Genomic DNA, 14,564 nt, shown 5'->3' with positions numbered 1-14,564 from the left:
ATGGAGGGACGAATGGAGACGTGTCGTCTTCAGCGATGAGAGTCGCTTCTGCCTTGGTGCCAATGATGGTCGTATGCGTGTTTGGCGCCGTGCAGGTGAGCGCCACAATCAGGACTGCATACGACCGAGGCACACAGGGCCAACACCTGGCATCATGGTGTGGGGAGCGATCTCCTACACTGGCCGTACACCACTGGCGATCGTCGAGGGGACACTGAATAGTGCACGGTACATCCAAACCGTCATCGAACCCATCGTTCTACCATTCCTAGACCGGCAAGGGAACTTGCTGTTCCAACAGGACAATGCACGTCCGCATGTATCCCGTGCCACCCAACGTGCTCGAGAAGGTGTAAGTCAACTACCCTGGCCAGCAAGATCTCCGGATCTGTCCCCCATTGAGCATGTTTGGGACTGGATGAAGCGTCGTCTCACGCGGTCTGCACGTCCAGCACGAACGCTGGTCCAACTGAGGCGCCAGGTGGAAATGGCATGGCAAGCCGTTCCACAGGACTACATCCAGCATCTCTACGATCGTCTCCATGGGAGAATAGCAGCCTGCATTGCTGCGAAAGGTGGATATACACTGTACTAGTGCCGACATTGTGCATGGTCTGTTGCCTGTGTCTATGTGCCTGTGGTTCTGTCAGTGTGATCATGTGATGTATCTGACCCCAGGAATGTGTCAATAAAGTTTCCCCTTCTTGGGACAATGAATTCACGGTGTTCTTATTTCAATTTCCAGGAGTGTAGCTTCCATCACACGTTTTATTGTATAAGGGGATACTGCACGATTTGAATAAAGTTAACGTTATCACCAACACAAGGCCAGACTCCCACAGCGACAAACACATAACACACAAGAACAGGAACAAAAAAAAAAGTGACAAAGAAAATGAAATCAAAGGATAGTATATAATGACATACAGCCACACACACACACACACACACAGAATCTAATATTTTCAGGAAACAGAGTATAAAGTGGTTCACCAACTAACACTTCTCTTCAAAATTACTTTCAAAAAGCAATAAAAAACAGATCTATACTATTCAGGAATATACCAACTAGAATGTAAAACGTGTGATGGAAGCTATATGGGTCAAACCAAGGGAAAATTCGTCTACTGCCAAACACTTATACCAACACCAGCATAGAATTGTTACCACACACACAGATGTTGCAATCATAAGAATAAACAACAAAAAGCACCTTCTCCATACATGAAACTACCCACATTTAGGAAACCACAGCAGAAAAGAGACACTCATAAGTGATCATACTAATCAATCAAATCAATAGTTCTCGGTGCCAATGTTGCTGTCGTGATTTTCAGTTTAAGCAATTCTCACACGGTAGTCAGTCTCGTGAAAGTCTGTACACAGCTGCATTACTGCTAAATTCTACAAAGGGTCGCGATAAACTTTCAATTATCGCCTCAAGAAACTTGGGTTACGTAATTATTGTTTTGTTTGTTTGTATGTATGTACATGCGTGCAGTCCTGGTAGACAATGGAAAACCCGCACCACGGTATCGCAGGATGCCACTAGAAAGGTCGAAACAAAATGGTTCAGATCGCTGATAAAGCGAAGTATCAGGCAGCAACTCTGTCTCCTGCAACTTTTCCGCTGCTACCCAAAACGAATTACTGCACGATACTCGACTCAGGGTAAAATAGTGGGAGCGAAATGTTATTTACAGCTTGCATAATACAAGAGTCGAAGAACATGAAAGGGAAACGGTCGTTGAGAAGGGTGTGAGACAGGGATGATGCCGATCCCCAAAGTTATTCAATCTGTGCATGGAACAACCAGTAAAAAATTTCAAGGAGAAGAAATAAAAGCTTTCAGGATCACAGAAGACGTTGTAATTCTGACAGAGAGAGCAAAAGACTTGGAAGAGTCGTTCATCGGAACGTATCGTGTCCTCAACGAGCTCATAATATGAACATCAACGAAAGTGAAACAAGAGTAGTGGAAGTAGTCGAATAAATCACGCGATGTTGAGGGAATTGCACTAGGAAATTAGACACTGTAAGATGACGAACGAAGTAGAGAGGATAAGTTTGTGTTCGAAGTTAGTAAATTTAAGTGTTGGGAAGTTTTTGTGCCTGGTGCGAAAATTTGCGATTGACCCTAAATAACGAAAAGTGTGAGGTCATCCACATGGGTGCTAAAAGAAATCCGTTAAACTTAGATTTCACGATAAATCAGTTAAATATGCCTCGGAATTACAATTAGGAACAACTTAAATCGGAAAGAACTCACAGAAAATGTTGTGGGGAAGGCTAAACAAAGACAGTATTTTACTGGCAGGATACTTAGAAAATGTAGCAGATCTACTAAACAGACTGCCTACACTACGCTTGTCCGTCCTCTTTTAGAATATGGTGCGCGGGTTGGGATACTTACCAGATAGGATTGACAGAGTACATCGAAAAAGTTCAAAGAAGTGTAGCATGTTTTGTGATATCGAGATATAGGTGAGAGAGTGTCACTGAAATGGTACAGGATCTGCGGTGGACATCATCAAACCCTAATTTCGTTGCGGCGGCATCTTCTCACGAAATTTCAATCACCAACTTTCTCCTCCGAATGAGAGAATACTTTGTTGAAGCCGACCGATATAGGGAGAAACGATCAACATAGTAAAATAAGGGAAATCAGAGCTCACACGGAAAGATATAGGTGTTCGATTTTTCCGCGCGTTTTTCTGGAATAATATAGAATTGTGAAGGTAGTTCGATGAACCCTCTGCCAGGCACTTAAATATGATTCGCAGAGTATCCATGTAGATTTAGATGAAGGCATTTGTCTGGAGTGTAGCCTCGTTTGGAAGTGATACACGAACGGTAAACAGATCAAACAAGAAGAGAAGCTTTCGGAATGGGGCACAACAGAACAATGCCAACTGATCAACAGGTACTGGATGGAAAATTTGAATTTACTCGAAGAGATGGAAAATTCTCTTCATTTAACTGGTAATAATGGTGGACTTCTGAATGATCACTTGGTCAGTAAGAATCAGACTTTTTATGTCGTCTTGATACCTGTTTTAAAAACTGTGTAATTTGCTCCTAGCTTTCTTACTTTGCACAATTTACTGTTACGATACTCATACCCTGACTACTTTCACACATATAGTTATTTTACTTAAGTTCTTTATGTACAGCATTTGTAACATTTTGGTTTCCTTTATTGTCTTTATGGTATCATCTTGTTTTCTAGTATTTCCTATGTGCTATCATACATTGACAGTTTAGGTGTTGTCTAATCACTTTTACTTACACCCTGCAGCTACTTTTTGTAGTCTTACTCGTTGATTAGTTAAGTTTTGCCGACATTCTGCTGACATACCGCCCTACTAGCGCTGGAAACATGGTTTCCCTCTGCACACAAGGTTTAATGTGGCCATCTATTAGACCGATTACTCAACTGCTGTTCAGGATCATTCGATGGAGGTAATTTCCGCTACTTTACATCTCTGTGCCCCCCCCCCCCCTTTATTTTTGCCTCCATAAATTTTCTCCAGTTCTTACCCTTTTAAGGATATACACTTGGTTCTTCTCCAGTGTCTCTTGTTCGACGGTTCTTCCGTTAGTGGATTTTATGATCTTTCTGTCTAAACGCCCTACTAGCCGGTGATATCCATTCCTTTGACAGTCTTTCGTGTTTGCTAATTCGTTTTTTGAAATTTAATTTTTTTTTTTAAATTTAGCGCAGCTTAGAACCACGCTTCTTCATTTGCAATTTTATATAATAATACCCTTGTTTTTTCCGTTTCTTTTAGAAAAATCTGAGGAGCCCTTAGAAATGTGAAAAGCGATATTTGCAATAAAAATAACTTAGTAACCGAGACTTTCTCTTTATGTAATGAGTGAAATTGGGGAAAGAAGATGCTGATGCTATAGTTTACTTAAATAAGGAATCGGTTGTAGGACACACACTGAGGCATCAAGGAATCGTTAATTTCGTAATGCTAGGATGTGTAAGAGATACTAATTGTAGAGGAAGGCCTGGGGTGAAACAGCAGGCATTTTCAAATGGATGTAGATACTAATTGTAGAGTAAGTCCTAGGATGAATACAGTAGGCCCGTTCAAATGGATGTAGGTTGCTGTACTTACTCGGGGATGAAGAGGCCTGCTTAGGATAGGTTGGTGCGGAGAGCTTCATCAAACCTGTCTGTCGACTTAAGACCATAGCAACAAGAATAATTACTACTACTACTACTACTACTACTACTACTTCAGAGGGTACCAGGATTAGAGATACGAGCCGGTATATATTTTACGTAGCTTTATTTGTTTTTGAGGTGATAATTAAAACTTCCTGACTGTCCCTGGTTCATCTATTTGAACCGACATACTGTAATCAAGACTTGGTTTTCCTCTACGCTTTTTGTCCATGATCACGCTATCCTCCATTACCAAATTAACAATTCTTTGACGCCTCAGGAAGTGTGCTATCAACCGATTTTTTCTTTGTTTGTCGCTCCACCTTGGAGTCCTTATCAAGTAGGTATGACAGGAGATATACACCGAATTCAGAGACATTCTGCTGGGATCCTAACAGCTCCGTACAACCCAACGAAAGAGTAGGGCAGCTGTTCAATACACTGAAAAGAGAATCGCTGGAGAAAAGGCGGCGTTGTTCTTGCGGAATTCCAGAATCTGGGTACGACGATTCAGCTGCTTTCATCCTGTATCTCACTTAGGGATCAAGAGAAGAAGAGAGAATGGCGCGTCCAGAAGCATGCAGAAGGTCATTCAGTCCCGAGTTCGAGTCTCGGTCCGGCACACAGTTTTAATCTGCCAGGACGTTTCAATGCAGATGTTGTCAAACATAGATCATATAAAAAACGGCTAGCATACGTCACCTACTTACATTCAGTAATGGCATACGAGATCATTTTTTGGGGTAACTCATGAAGCCAAGCTAAAGTTTTCAAGGGCCAAATGCGAGTAATACAAATTACCTGCAAAGACCCGTTTGAGGAACTGGGGATACTGACTACCGCTACCCAATAATTTCTCATAAATAATGTATCTCTTTTTTCAAACCAACAGCTCAGTTTATGGAATGAAAATTAGGAACGAGAATAATCATGAGAAAGATTAGTCACTTACTTCGGCACAGAAAGAAGCCCATTACTGAGGAACACACATTTTTAATAGCTTCCCCAGCAGCCACTTCGGTCATTAGTCTTCTGACTGGTCTGACGAGACCCGTCACGAACTTCTCTCTTTTCTCATCTCTGAGTAGCAGTTGCAACCTACGTCCTCCGTCCTTCGCTGACTGTATTCCGGTTTCTGTGTTACTTCACAATTTTTATCCTCTACAGCTCCCTCTAGTACCACTGAAGTTATTGCCTGATTTATTAACAGATGTTCTATCATCCTGTCCCTTATTGTTGTCAGCATTTTCCATATATCTTTTTCCTCGCCGATTGTGCAGAAAACGTCCTCATTCCATACCTCATCAGTCCACTAAATTTTCAACATTCTTCTGTAGCACCACATCTCAAATGCTTCGATTCTCACGTGCTACTGTTTTCCCACAGTCCATGTTTCACTACCATAGAATGTTGTGCTCCAAAAGTACATTCTCAGAAATTTCTTCCTCAGATTAAGACCTGTGTTAGTTACTAGAAAACTTCTCTTGGCCAGGAATGCCCTTTTTGCCAATGCTGGTCTGCTTTTATGTCCACCTTGCTCTGTCCCCCATGGCTTATTTTGTCGTCATGTCTCAAAATTCCTTAACTTCAACCACTCCATGATCACCAAATCTGACGTAATTTCTTGCTGTTCTCATTTATGCTACTTCTCATTACTTACGTCTATCTACATCCAGTAATTCTTCTTCACTTTCACTGAGGATAGCAATACCATCAGCGAGTCTCGTCATTTATATCCTTTCACCCAGAATTTTTATCACACTCTTGAATCTTTATTTCATATCCATCGTTGCTTCTTCGCTGTACAGTTTGAACCGCAAAGATGGAATGCTTACTTCATGTCTTAAACACTTTTTAATCCGAGCACTTAGTTCTAGGCCTTTCAGTCTTATTGTTCCTTCTTGGTTCTTGTACATATTGCATATTACCGCCTTTCCCTATAACTTTCCCCTATTTTCTTTCTGAGTTTCGAACATCTTGCACCATATGACACTGTCGAACGCTTTTTCTAAGTCGACAAGCTTATCCTGATTCTTCAGTCTTGCTTCCATTATCAACCGCAACGATAGAACGTCTCTCTGGTGCTTTTAGCTTTTCTACAGCCAACCTGGTAGTCGTCTAATAGGCCCAATAGCCGTAACCATTACTACGGTCCGTTGTAAGAGGAGCCTAAAACACTTACGCCTACACCAGTGACGAACTTCTTGCAGAATCGACTTCTGTGTGTATATTATCTGTCATATCAAAAAAACGTCAGTCTACGTAAAATCTCACTTGTGCACATGTTCAGTGCAGTAGCGTCATAAATGCAAATAAGTGGCCTAAACTGATTTTCTCTTCGGTGATTCGCAGCAACAACAGCCCATGAACTATCGTATACCTTTCAGTATATTGTATTTTTACATATTTTGTTTAAATTGATTATTACCTATTTAAGACAAATATGTTAAAGATTTCTTTGATTTATAACAAACCTCTGAAGAATCACGTAGGACCTGTGGAAGGCACATTAGCATCTATTATTTTATTTTGTAAATATTTATTATGTCTACATCCTTGAGGATCTTGTCACTGTCGTCGTAGTTGCCGTCATCTTCAGTCCGAAAACTGGAATGATGCAGCTCTCCGCAGTAGGCTGTCCTGTGCAAGCGTCTTCATTTCTACATAACTGCAGCATCCTACATCCATTCGAACGTGCTTACCGTATGGTCTCCCTCTGCAATTTCACCCATTTTACCCCCTCCTCCCATACTTCTTACCATTACCAGACTGACAATTGACGCTTCACGATGTTTCCTGTCGACCGATTATTATGAGTATCTTCTTCTTCTTTCGCTACTGCCTGTATCCCGCATTATGTACAGGGTCGGCAGGGTTAAGTACGGAATTGGCATGGTTGAGGATGCCCTTCCTGCCGCCACCCCAGACATTGTTAACATCGAGCGTAAATTTAAGTACCAGGAAGTCATATGTGAAAGCAGTTGTATGGAGTATAGCCATGTATGGAAGTGAAACATAGACGATAACTAGCTTACACAAGAAGACAATAGAAGCTTTCGAAATATGGTGCTACAGAAGAATGCTGAAGATTAGATGGGTAGATCACATAACTAATGGGGAGGTACTGAACAGAATTGGGCAGAAGAAGAATTTGGGGACAACTTGACTAGAAGAACTGATCGGCTGGTAGGACATGTTCTGAGGCATCAAAGGATCACCAATTCAGTACTAGAGGGCAGCGTGGAGGGTAAAATAGAGGGAGACCAAGAAATGAATACACTAAGCAGATTCAGAAGGATGTAAGTTGCGTAGTTACTCGGAGATGAAGAAGCTTGTGCAGGATAGAGTAGAATGGAGGGCTGCATCAAACCAGTCTCTGGACTGAAGAACACAACAACAAGATCATTCTTAGCAGAGAGAAATCGTCTAGCGCAAAAGTAACTTCGGACGTACCCCAAGGGAGTATTATAGTACCATATAGGCCTAGACACTGCTTAATAGAAAAAAGTTAAGCACCCAGAATACGTGGTCGGAAGTCAATGTAACGTCGTACATGTACTCACTTTCGGCGGGCGTATCAATGATTAGCGTTACAATTTTCAGTGACATGTGGAAAGGACACCAGAGTGCAAGAGCGTTGTTCGTCTTTAGTACTGCTACAGTTCCTGGCAGCGCGTATAAGGAGCGCGAGCAGCATCAGATATTGAGAGATCACTGTGAAGAATACGGAAATACCACGTATCGTGTGTGACAGCGTTATCAGCGCCTGACAGAGTTTGCAAGCAGCCTCATTTTGAGTATCAATTTGGCCGGCTGGTCGAATCGTGGAATATCCAGATTTCTGGGACCCAATGTCGGACTGCATAGGAACGTCAGAGCACGCGTATTCATCGTCAAGGTTCCAGTCCACCGCGTGTGTCCACCACAACGAAGGATCGCTGATTTGTCCACCAAACACGTCGTAACCCTCCCGCATGTGCACCTATCATGTGAGAACAAATAACTGACTGCCTGCAACGTTCTGTGTCATCCACACCAGTGGTCGGAGACTAGCAGCGCCCGAACTAGACTACTACCGTCCCATGTGCAGGGTGCCTTTAACACCATAAACACAAGCGGTTGCGTTTCGAGTTGTGCCGTCAACGGGAAGCATGAACTGCTCATGACTGGCGTCGCATTATGTCCATGGATAAATCGTGGTTCTGCACTATCCTAGACAATCATCGCCAGCGAGTATACTGACAGCGGTGTTACTAGTACGATGCCGCGTAGCGAGCCATCAGGTATGACTTAGAGTGGTGACTGGTAGTGATCTAGGAAGGACTGACGACAAATCGGTATCTCACGGACATGTTGCGTCCTCAGGTGTTGCTGTGCCGTGGTGCCATTTTTCAACAGGACAATGACGGTGCTCACAAGGCACATAGCATCGATTTAGACCGTGTGTGGAGTGCAGCGACCTGGTGCTATACTTAGGTTAAAACCAAAGGGTCAAATCGCAATAACATCTGTTAACTGACCAGTTTCGGCTTATGTTAAAGCAATCCTAAGAATTTTTGAGTCCCCTATGGCTCGTGCTGGCGGTTCCACGATTTTTCATCGTGTACGATCGTCGCATCACGTGAAAAACCGAGAAGCCGTCGTCATCAGCCACAAGGGGCCCAAAAGTTCTAAGGATGGCTTTAGCATAAGCCGAAACCGGTCAATAAACAAATGTTATTGTGATCTCGGCTAAACATAGGATCTAGGTGAACTTCTGCAACACGTTGATTACTTTTGTTGCGTAATTCCTTGCTTCGGATTTATACACAGTGTGTGACAATGGCGTAAACGCATACAGTTGAAAGTACACGTCACTAGAAGCATAAAAGTCCAGTAAACATAAACTCTTAAGTGTGTACCTTAAACGCCATGAGCACTTCTTCATCTTCGATACTGCGAAACAAATCTACTGCAAGTTCTTTGCTTTCCATGTTTTGGGAGAGGTAGTGTGAAAAAATGGCTTTGAGCACTATGGGACTTAACTTCTGAGGTCATCAGTCCTCTAGAACTTAGAACTACTGAAACCTAACTAACCTAAGGACATCACACACATCCATGCCCGAGGCAGGGTTGGAACCTGCGACAGTAGCGGTCACGCGGATCCAGACTGTAGCGCCTAGAACTGCTCGGCCACCCCGGCCGGAGGTAGTGTGAACCAAAACAAGAAGAAACAGTAGAAGAGCTGTGTTTCACAGTAAAGAAGATGAACAAGTGCTCATAGCTCTTAAAGTACTCACTTTAGAGCACATGTTTAATGGACTTATTTTCTTGTTTTGGTTCATATTACCTCCTCCCAAAATATGGAAAGCAAAGAACTTGCGATAGAAGAGGTCCACTGTCAGAGGAATCAATCGATTTCCGCTTACATATTTCGACTCAGGCTTCTTTACTTCAGATTGATACATTTGCGTTTCTCCATCATCCTTGAAAGTTTGTAGCATCATGGAATTAGGCCGCGTATCGGGTTTGCCTAACATTGGGCGAGCGTTTTCAGAACTGGGGTTCGAATGATCACAGGCTTGTTTGACTCGCGTGCTGGTGCGAGAGAGGTGTTGAAAAACCTTCACTGGCAATCAGGCCTTGGAAGAAGTCGGCAATATCGCGAAAACCTAAGAAAACTTGGAGGACCATCGTTTCAGGGCTGTATGCCGGCACCTTTCCGAACATGATTTATTAGAATAGTTGAGGGTCTGACCAAAATATCCCCCCCCCCCCATAAAACTGTTGAGGGTTTGACCTATATCCCCCATAACTTTTTCCAAGGAGTGGCATCGTTCAGAACATTCCAGTTTTACACAACTGATTCGCGTGCGAGACAGTAACAATTTTGCCAGCAGCGAGAGCCGCAAATCTGTGTACATTTCGGGCTCGTGATTCCAGGTTGCTTGTTGCAAGAGCTAGCCGGAAGCCCGCTCTGTTCCCACGGGATGTTACGTGAGCCGCGCAGAGGTGAATGGGCTGGCCCAGCCTGTTTCACCTGACATTGGGACGACCCCGACCTTGGTCGCCGCGTCGTGACGTCAGCCGCTGCTGGTGCTTTATCTGCGGCGACCCTAATAGCGCTTCCCGGTGGCCTCCCGTGGAAACACGTTTCTCCGGACACGCCGCATTGCAGCCTCTCTCGGTTAATACTGCAGCAACAATACGAGCTATACGCAGGCTAGAAGAATCAGTGTGGAATTACACTGCTCTCCAAATTTTGAAATGCTGAATGACATGATGGAGAGAATATGATTTCTTCACACTTTATGGGTCACAGAAACAGAAAACGAAGCTCAAATTTATTAACTGGCTCTAATTTTTGAAGCAATGATATTTATTTTATGTATGTTACAAGGAAACGTGGGAATACTGAAATTCTTGAGGAGCGTCTGATGTTAATCTGTGTTGGTACTTTTTTGCACGAACATCGCTATTTACCTAAGTCTGCACGCTTTCGTGGTCGTTGTCACTGAAGTTAAAATCCTCTGAGTTATTAGACCACTACTGTCCTAGCTGGCCGGTGTGGCCGAGCGGTTCTAGGCGCTTCAGTCTGGAACCGCGTGACCGCTACGGTCGCAGGTTCGAATCCTGCTTCGGGCACAGATGTGTGTGATGTCCTTAGGTTAGTTAGGTTTAAGTAGTTCTAAGTTCTAGGCGACTGATGACCTCAGATGTTAAGTCCCATAAAAAAAACTACTACTCTCCTAGCAATAGTCGACACCGGAAGATCCTGAAGGAGATCCCAGCAGAGGGGTCGAAACGTCGATTATTTTAGAGGAAATATGACGTGGCCTAATAACCCAGAAGATTTTAACTCCATCCCTATTTACCATCCATAAATACCCACATAACATGGTTATTTCTTGGATATACCACAATGAGTGTTCCCGTACAGTTTTACCGTCTATAGCTCCATTCAGCAGCATGGAAGGTGCTCCCTGATATCTTAATACACTGTCCTACCGTCCTGCCCTTTATTCTTGCCAGTGTTTTCTACATATTTCATTTCTTGGCAATTCTCCAAAGAAATTCATCAAATCTTATCTTACCAACAACCTCCTACAGGACCATATCTCACATGCTTCGCTTCTCTTCGTTTCCGAATTTCCCACAGTTCATAATTCGCATCCATACAGTGCTGCGCTCCAGATGTACATTTCACAGATTTCTTCCCCGAGTGAAGATCTATGCTTGATACCAGCAGACGCTTTCTTTCTCTCTCTCTCTCTCTCTCTCTTTTTTAAAAAAAGCAAGAAATGCTTTCTTTGCCTGTGGTTGGTCGGCCCGTCATTCGAGGGTGATTTTGCTACTGAGATAACAGAGTCCCTTTACTTCGTGGACCCAAATTCTGCTTTTAAGTTTATCACCGATCTTATTTATGTTACTATTCACTATTTTCGTCTTCCTTCGGTTTACTCTCAGCCCACAGGTCCTTGAGCTCTTCTTTCATTGAAATTGGTAAGATCATTTGAGAACATGACTAATGATATTCTTTCACCTGTTCATTTGTTTTATTTTTCTTCTTCGATGTACATGCAGACCAGAAGTGGAGAAGGAATGCATGCCTGTCTTAAATACTATTTAATCCGAGCGCTTTGTTCTTTGTGTTCTGATCTTCGCCTAATCAGAGAAATATTCGGCTGGAGTGTTCATAATGTGCATCGTTCACATCACCATTATTTTGCGTTAAGTAGTGCAGGTGCAATCGCAAAGAGCGCATTTTTAGTGACACGATACAGTTCAGCTATTAATCCGAGCACATTAAATCACCTAACAGTGCTTTGAAACTTTCTGCTTTCAAATTTTCCAACACTCATCGAAACATTATTAAAGGATTACCAAGTTGTTTTCTTCCCACGTTTTTTCTCTGTATGTCCATCTTTTCACAGATGCTTGAGGGAACTCGGCTGCTCAGCACAGAATGTCGAATCAAACATCTTTCAGCCGTCTAAATTTCCAGATTGTTATTTTATTGCGCTATTTTGGTGACATATTACGCTATCTTCAGGCTCCGTGACAGCCGTGTAGGAACATTCCAATCTCTGGTCCTCTCAAACTACGGGCCAGCATTCAGTGACCGGTATCCGTAAGTTCTTGAGACGGTGATCACTTCAAACATCACCTGTCGAGTCAGCAGATGATGTTTGAAACAATACCTGTCTCAAAAATCTGCGGATACCAGTCACTGAAAGATGACTGGACCAGAGATGGGGATCTTCCTAAACATCGGTCAGGAGGCTTCAAGATGCGTAATACATCGCCGAAACTGGTAGCTCAATAAAATAACAATTTGGTAATTCAGACAGCTGAAGGATGTTTGCTTTGACACTCTTACTCTTTTGTTCTAAATGCGTCATAATGTTTGAATTCAAAATACACTGATGAGTCAGAAAATTATGACCACTGCCCACGCTGAGATGTAATGCCAACTGGGACTTCGCGGGCACGTGACGCGGAAGAATAGAATATAAGCGAAGCGGGACGAATGGTGGATCATTCTGGCGACTATATGGGGAAAACCAATGGCACAAGTGCCATTCACAAAGGGCAGATTGTTACAGCCAGACGCCTGGCAATGAGCATTTTGCAAATGGCGAAATTGGGCTGTTGTTCGCCTGCTACAGTCGTGAGCACCTACGGAAAGTGGTCGAATCACGATGAATCCACGACTTGGCGCCAGGTTGTTGGGCATTCACGTCTCATCACAGAATGTGGTTGTCGGTGACTTCTACATCTACATCTACATACATACTCCGCAATCCACCATACGGTGCGTGGCGGAGGGTACCTCGTAACACACCTAGAATCTTCTCTCCCTGCTCCACTCCCAAACAGAACGAGGGAAAAATGACTGCCTATATGCCTCTGTACGAGCCCTAATCTCTCTTATCTTATCTTTGTGGTCTTTCCGCGAAATATAAGTTGGCGGCAGTAAAATTGTACTGCAGTCAGCCTCAAATGCTGGTTCTCTAAATTTCCTCAGAGGCGATTCACGAAAAGAACGCCTCCTTTCCTCCAGAGACTCCCACCCGAATTCCTGAAGCATTTCGGTAACACTTGCGTGATGATCAAACCTAACAGTAACAAATATAGCAGCCCGCCTCTGAATTGCTTCTATGTCCTCCCTCAATCCGACCTGATAGGGATCCAAAACGCTCGAGCAGAACTCACGAATAGGTCGTATTAGTGTTTTATGAGCGGTCTCCTTTACAGATGAACCACATCTTCCCAAAATTCTTCCAATGAACCGAAGACGACTATCCGCCTTCCCCACAACTGCCATTACATGCTTGTCCCACTTCATATCGCTCTGCAATGTTACGCGCAAATATTTAATCGACGTGACTGTGTCAAGCGCTACACTACTAATGGAGTATTCAAACATTACGGGATTCTTTTTCCTATTCATCTGCATTAATTTACATTTATCTATATTTAGAGTTAACTGCCATTCTTTACACCAATCAAAAATCCTGTCCAAGTCATCTTGTATCCTCCTACAGTCACTCAACGACGTCACCTTCGTTACACCACAGCATCATCAGCAAACAGCCGCACATTGCTATCCACCCTATCCAAACGATCATTTATGTAGATAGAAAACAACAGCGAACCTACCACACTTCTCTGGGGCACTCCAGATGATACCCTCACCCACGATGAAGACTCACCATCGAGGACAACGTACTGGGTTCTATTACTTAGGAAGTCTTCGAGCCACTCACATGCTCGTACCTTAGTTAGGAGTCTGCAGTGGGGCACCGAATCAAACGCTTTCCGGAAGTCAAGGAATATGGCATCCGTCTGATACCCTTCACCCATGGTCCGCAAGATATCAAATGAAAACAGGGCGAGTTCCGTTTCGCAGGAGCGATGCTTTCTAAAGCCGTGCTGATGCATGGACAGCAACTTCTCTGTCTCAAGGAAATTCATTATATTCGAACTGAGAATATGTTCGAGAATCCTGCAACAAACCGATGTTAAAGATATTGGTCTGTAATTTTGACGATCCATCCTTCTACCCTTCATATATACAGGCGTCACCTGCACTTTTTTTCCAGTCGCTCGGGACTTTACGTTGGGCAAGAGATTCGCGACAAATGCAAGCTAAGCAAGGAGCTAATGCAGTAGAGTACTCTCTGTAAAACCGAATTGGAATCCCATCAGGACCTGGCGATTTATTTATTTTCAATCCGTGCACCAGCTTCACAACCCCAGGTATGTCTATGATTATGTCCTCCATACGGGAATCTGTACGAGACTCAAACGGCGGTATGTTTGTACGATCCTTCTGCAATCCCCGGCAATCTGTGACATATCTGACGACAACGTACAAAGCTGGCAAAGGAACAGGTGTTTCGAA

This window comes from Schistocerca nitens, chromosome 9 (genome assembly GCF_023898315.1).
Source record: "Schistocerca nitens isolate TAMUIC-IGC-003100 chromosome 9, iqSchNite1.1, whole genome shotgun sequence".
Classification (NCBI taxonomy): Eukaryota; Metazoa; Arthropoda; class Insecta; order Orthoptera; family Acrididae; genus Schistocerca; species Schistocerca nitens.
The sequence above is the reverse complement of the archived record's forward strand: the minus strand, read 5'-3'. Positions refer to the sequence as shown.